This window comes from Balaenoptera physalus, assembly GCF_965194825.1.
Source record: "Balaenoptera physalus genome assembly, chromosome: 10".
NCBI classification, from domain to species: domain Eukaryota; kingdom Metazoa; phylum Chordata; class Mammalia; order Artiodactyla; family Balaenopteridae; genus Balaenoptera; species Balaenoptera physalus.
The window spans coordinates 77,016,483-77,022,992 of NC_138889.1; the positions used below are offsets into that span (position 1 = coordinate 77,016,483).

Below are 6,510 nucleotides of genomic sequence, written 5' to 3' on the forward strand. Positions count from 1 at the left end.
GTCTCATCCAGATCAGCAGAACTCATGAGCATTAATAAGTGGTTGTTGTTTAAGCCACAGAGTTTTGAGTTGACTTGTTTACCAGCAATAACTAACTGATAGAGTCATGTAGCCTTGAACCTTCGGAGATGGTACTTAAGATGGAAGCTGAATGCGCTATGATTAGATACAGCAATACTTCTTTCAATTACTTGGAGCTTCAGTATAGCATATGCTAGAAATGCATTACTCTGAACATTGAGTTGTGGATGTTATTAGCTCATAAAGAAGTGATTATTTTTAGTGTATTCTGATGAAAAGTGTTCATGGGAAAGGGCCAGGTTAATTTTACTTAGATTCTTTAACTCTGATTTTCTTCATGCCCATCCCATGACCGTCTCAAATCTTAATGTTACGGCAACATAATCACATTCTTTTGCTCATTAAGTAGAAGGCTATGATTTCAATTTGGCTTCTTCTTTGAGAGAAGAAAATTGCTGAAATGATACTAATGAAATGCTCACTGACTTACATGCCCTTAAAAATATCTCAATTATTTGTGTCAGTCTCTTTTTTTCTTTGACCTTTTTCCATAAGCATCCACTTGGCATATCTACAAAGGGATGTCTTCCTGCAGAGGGGAAAGAAATGTTCACCGGTTCTAAAAAGCTGCTGTCAGGATCCTGACATAGGTGAAGATTTTTTTCTCTCATCACTACATTATTTCCCTGAACAGACTGTAATTTCATCAATTTTCCATGCTTACGGTCATGAATGCTTGACATTACCGCATCTTAACATTAGCAAAAAAGAAATTTCATGGCTTCAGTTTTCATTTGAAGACAAAGAAGACATGAAGATCTCATTAGAAATATGGTGTGTCTCCTGTTGGCTCACACCTGCTTTCCTTTGCTTTTCCTTTCCTTCGTGTTGATGCCAATGGCAGACATTGCTCTCCACCTGCCCATCCCCTTGCCCAATCCCTGCTGGTAACAAGGAGGTCAAAACCTTTTCAGAAGCCAGTTTTTGTGATACCTACACATGGTGGTGCTTATAGAGTCTGGACTCTTCTTTCCTTTCAGTATCAAAGAAATAGCCATTTATGAGGAAACTTAGGTAGCATTTATAACAGATTTATTTCCCTTTGTATTTCTTAGACTACTTGTGTGGTTTTGAAATGAGATGAATGCATTTTTCTTTCAAAATTTGAAATTGTAAATTATGATAAAACCTACTAAATTTAGAAAGAACTCTATCATGTGGGGAAGTTCATTACTCCTTCAAGTTTTTTCTGAGTCTTCTACTTACTAGGTGTATGACTTTGGGCAGGTTATGTAACTTTTCTGTGCCTCAGTTTTCTCACATGTAAAATGATAATACAGTCAGCCCTCAGTATCCATGGGGGATTGTTTATAGTACCCTCAAGGATACCAAAATCGGTGGATGCTCAAATCCCTTATGTAAAATGGTGTAGTATTTGCACATAACCTATGCACATTCTCCCGCATACTTTAAATCATCTCTAGACAACTTATAATACCTAATAGAATGTAAATGCTATGTAAGTAGTTGCCAGTGTGTGGCAAGTTCAAGGTTTGCTTTTTGGAACTTTGTGGAAATTTTTTTTTCCTGAATAGTTTTTTTTTAACATCTTTATTGGAGTATAATTGCTTTACAATGGTGTGTTAGTTTCTGCTTTATAACAAAGTGAATCAGCTATACATATACACATATCCCCATATCTCCTCCCTCTTGCGTCTCCCTTCCACCCTCCCTATCCCACCCCTCTAGGTGGTCACAAGCATGGAGCTGATCTCCCTGTGCTATGCGGCTGCTTCCCACTAGCTATCTATTTTACATTTGGTAGTGTATATATGTCCATGGCACTCTGTCACTTCGTCCCAGCTTACCCTCCCCCCTCCCCGTGTCCTCCACTCCATTCTCTATGTCTGTGTCTTTACTGAATAGTTTTGATCCATGGTTGGTTGGATCTGTGGATGTGGAATCCACAGATACGGAGGGCCAACTGTAGTAATACCTACTTCACAAGATTGTTATGAGGCTTAAGTTTGCTAACACCTGTGAAATGCATAGGTCAGTGCTTGGCACATGAAGCATTCAATAACTGTTCATTTAGTTGTTATTCTTAGTTTTTATTTTAAAATTATTTATACATATTTTGTTTTTAAGATTATACTCTTCCTCATAAAAACCTTCTCATAATCTCTTGCATGAACTTGATGTTTACCAAGTTACAAAGGAGTTCTTATCTGGTTCGCAAAGCCCCACAGGTGTGGACAGAGCAGGGATAATCATACTTATTTTACAGATGAGGAAAAAGTTAAAGAGAATAATCACATGATCCAGCAATTCCACTTCTAGGTATATACCCGAAAAAATTGAAAGCGAGAACTCAAGCAGATATTTGTACAAAAATGTTCAAAGCAGCATTAGTCACAATAGCCAAAAGATGGAAGCAACCCAAATGCCCATGGATGCATGACTAGATTAAACAATGGGGTATTATTCAGCCGTAAAAAGGAGTGAAATTCTGATATGTGCTGTAACATGGATGAACTTTGAAGACATTATCCTAATGAAATGTCAGACACAAAAGGACAGATGTTGTATGATTCCACTTTATGAAGTACCTGAGATAGTCACATTCATAGAGACAGACAGTAGATTAGTGATTGCCAGGGGCTAGAGGGTGGGGAAATGGGGAATTATTGTCTAGGGGATACAGAGTGTCAGTTTGGGATGATGAAAAAGTTCTGGAGATGGTTAGTGGTGATGGTTGCACAACAGTGGGAATGCACTTAATGTCAATGAACTGTATACTTAAAATTGGTTAAAATGGTAAATGTCACGTTATGTATATTTTTCTACAATAAAAAAGTGAAGGTTTCTACACATGTCATAAGTATGAATAATAAAAATACTCGGAAAGAATAGACACCTTCCTATCTTGTATTTTAACTGTATCATTTAGAGAGCACAAGGCAGGTCTTTGAGGGCATTAAAGTTTTAAAAATTTATTTTACTTTAAAACTAATGTGGACTAATTGAAAATTTGAGAAGTATAGACAGGCATAAAATGAAAATAAAAGGGCCGTCTCCCTTTCCTCTGATGCTCTACAAAGTAACTTTTGACATGCTTTTTCTCTGTATCCATTCTGTCTGGCTATATATAAGCAAATATATATATTTGGGTGGGGGAGGGGAGGAGACTACTTTTTAGAAAAATACATGGGCTCAATGGTACTATTCAATAACTTTCATTTTTCACTTGATATCATATATTTAAATTCAGAAATAGATATCTACCCATTCTTTTTAATAGCTGCATAATGTTCTATAACTTCTCCCCTCTTTTCCTTCCCTTTCCCTTTTATTAAAAAAAACTTTGAGTTATAATTTAGGTAAAATACACCTATTTAAAACGTGTAGTTTATGGCATTTTGACAAATATATGTAACACCCTGCTAGTCAAGGCGTAGAACATTTTTATCACCTCCTTAAATTCCCTCACAGGTATTCTCTCAAGATTATATATATTCTTTTGTGAAATGACAGTCAAATATTTTGGCAATTTTAAATTTATTTTATTTTTATTTTTGGCTGCGTTGGGTCTTCGTTGCTGTGTGCAAGCTTTCTCTAGTTGTGGCGAGCGGGAGTTACTCTTCGTTGCGGTGCACAGGCTTCTCATTGCAGTGGCTTCTCTGGCTGCGGAGCACGGGCTCCAGAGCACAGGCTCAGTAGTTGTGGCGCACAGGCTTAGTTGCTCCACGGCATGTGGGATCTTCCTGGACCAGGGCTCGAACCCATGTCCCCTGCATTGGCAGGCAGATTCTTAACCACTGCACCACCAGGGAAGCCCGGCAATTTTAAAAATGGGTTACTGTCTTCTCACTGAGTTGCAAGTGTTCTTTGTATTTATTCTGGAAACAAGTCTTTTGTCAGGTGTATGTATTGTGAATATTTTTTTCCTCTTTGTATGAGGCTTGACCTTTCTCTTAACAGTGTTTCTTGAAAATCAAAGTTTTTAATTTTGATAAAATTCAATTAGTCAATATTTTTCTCTTATTGCTAGTGCTTTTCTATCATGTTTAAGAAATCTTTGGGCAGGTTCCTAGATGTGGTGGTGCAGTCAGCGGTGGCTTGGGCTTCCACACCCGGCTGGGTCACCAGTTCACTGGGGTTGGCTGGTGGTGTGAGCTCCTTCAAGGGGCAAATGGCTGAGTATCCAACAATCTCCACTGAGTTCTTGGACAGGGAGAACCTGAGGGCCCACACCTTCTTCCTGTCCCTCTGCCATAAGGATCACATGAAAGGATTAAGAGGCCCTACTTTGAAAAGAAGGTTGGAGTACAGATGAGGAAACTGAAGAACCAGAGAGGTTAAATTAGTTGCCCAAGGTCACACAGCCAGTAAATGGCAGGACCAGGATTTCCACCAGCTTGAAGGTTTACTTATACTGTTCACTGTTACTAAAGAGTTGTCAACTAGTTGTTGTTAACTAAAGATTTTGGGAGAAACGAATTATATCAACTGAAATTGAAACTCCTACCCAGATATCTTTAGTCAATGAAGCATCAAGAGAGAAGGGAGAGATTGTTGTGACTCTCTTACCAGCTGGTCATTGCCCAGGATCAATTACATTTTTATTTCAGGGCAATAACAGAACTGTCTTGTACATGGGAGACTTCAGACTCGCAAAGGGAGAAGCTGCTAGAAGCTTGCATTCTGGGGGCAGACTGCAAGACATCTTAGAGTGTGTACTTATATACTACTTTCTGCAGTCCAAAATATTATTAAATTCCTAGTTGGGTGGAGTGTCTGAGTGAAATATCCGAGCTGGTTTGAAGCTGGATGGTTCAGAGTCTGTACCATGATGTGTGGCTGAACTGCTAAGCAGCTTATGGGTAGGAGTATTAATCAGCCTTAGTGAGGAGTTAGGAGTCCAGGTTCTTGTGGATAAACGAGACATTTAGAAACATCTGACATTCTTCATCATCTTACAGCAGACGGTAGCACTCAGATCCACACATGTCGGCATCCAAAAGCAGAAGAATATTTTCAGTGGAATAAGTTACGCTGCAGAATTACTTCCAAAAATAGAATTCCACTTCACACAGTCAGCATTAAGTCATCCACTATGTGGTTTGGAGAAAGAACCAGAAAAAACAATGTCATTGTGAGGATTGGAGAGAGTTTGTACAGGACTCACTTTTTTTTTTTTTTAACTCCTCCTACAGTGAGATTAAAGATATTTTGGGCCACATCTGTCCAGTGAATGTTACCAAACTCAGGTCCGGCTGCTCACCACTCAAAAGTCAGTACCCGAGAGGCAGTTGTTGGTAGAAAGGAAAATTGCTTTTAATCAGAATGCCAGCAATCTGGGGAAAAGGTGAACTCATGTCCCCCCAAACAACCAACTCCAAAGATTTTGCTCAGCCATGAAAGTTTTTAAAGGGGAAGTAATCTCAATTAATCATTGAGATGGGGGATCAAACTCGTAGCCATCTCCCATTGTGTGCAGGCTTGTCGACGCCTTGTGATCTTTCGTTAGATGCTATCTTATTCACACGGTCTGTGAGATTACTGAAGGGGAAGCTACTAGGAAAAAGACCTGGTCTTCAGCTAATTACTTATTCTTCATCTCTACTTCTTTGATCTAAGGGAAGAACCAACAGGTTAGGCAAGGTATTGTGTGATCAAAAGATTTGAAAGGTGTATTTGGGCCGGAGATGAGCAGATCTTGGGGGTGCCTGTTTTAAAAGTTAGTTACAAGAGTCTCTTCTTGGACCCCCTAGGTGCACCCTTTCTCATTTCTTAGATTAAAATGAGAGCTCTCTTGGAGCTCCTACTGTCTGCACCGGTGCCTAATTCTGGATTTTTGCATGCCTCTGGGTCCAGGCTGGAGATACTGGTGGAAAAAAAAAAATCCCAATAATTCACTGCTGAATTGGTCTTGTTTTGAGTTTTATTCTTTTTCTTTCTTTCTTTTTCTTTCTTTCTCTTTCTTTCTTTCATTCTTTCTCTTTCTCTCTTTCTTTCCCTTTCTTCCTTCTTTCCTTTCTTTCTCTTTCTTTCTTTCTCTCTCTCTCTCTCGTCCTCCCTCACTCTCTCTCCCTTTCTTTCTCTTGCTTTCTTTCTTTCTCTCTTTCTCTTTCTTTCTTTCTTTCTTTTTTTCTTTCTTTTTTCTTTCTTTTCTTTTCTTTTCTTTCTTTCTCCTTCTTCTTCTTCCTCTTCTTCATTTTCCAATCAGCCTGCTATGATTTCCTTTTCAGAGTCCTCAGATGCTGTCCCATGCATTCTTTACAAGGTTTTTAGTTGTATAGTGTAGCAGAGACAAGGTGCACTATATATAAAAAAAGAAAAGTTAGTTACAATGTAGCTTTGCTAAAGTGACGGACGAGCAAAGGGGCTTCCTGCTGAGGGCAGTTTCCTGCAAAGAGCTGCTCACATGGATGCTTATCCAAATGCCATTCCAGAAGGCACAACTATGGATAAAGTTAAAGAAATCTT

The 6,510-nt window shown here is 38.9% G+C and overlaps 1 pseudogene across 1 annotated transcript; it reads left to right on the forward strand.

Moving 5' to 3' along the window:
• The first annotated feature begins 269 nt into the window (after positions 1–269).
• LOC309667795 (protein artemis-like) lies at positions 270–6,145 on the forward strand (annotated as a pseudogene). The gene is made up of 2 exons: positions 270–4,347; positions 4,427–6,145. The product of its transcript is annotated as a protein artemis-like (transcript).
• Positions 6,146–6,510: the final 365 nt, after the last annotated feature.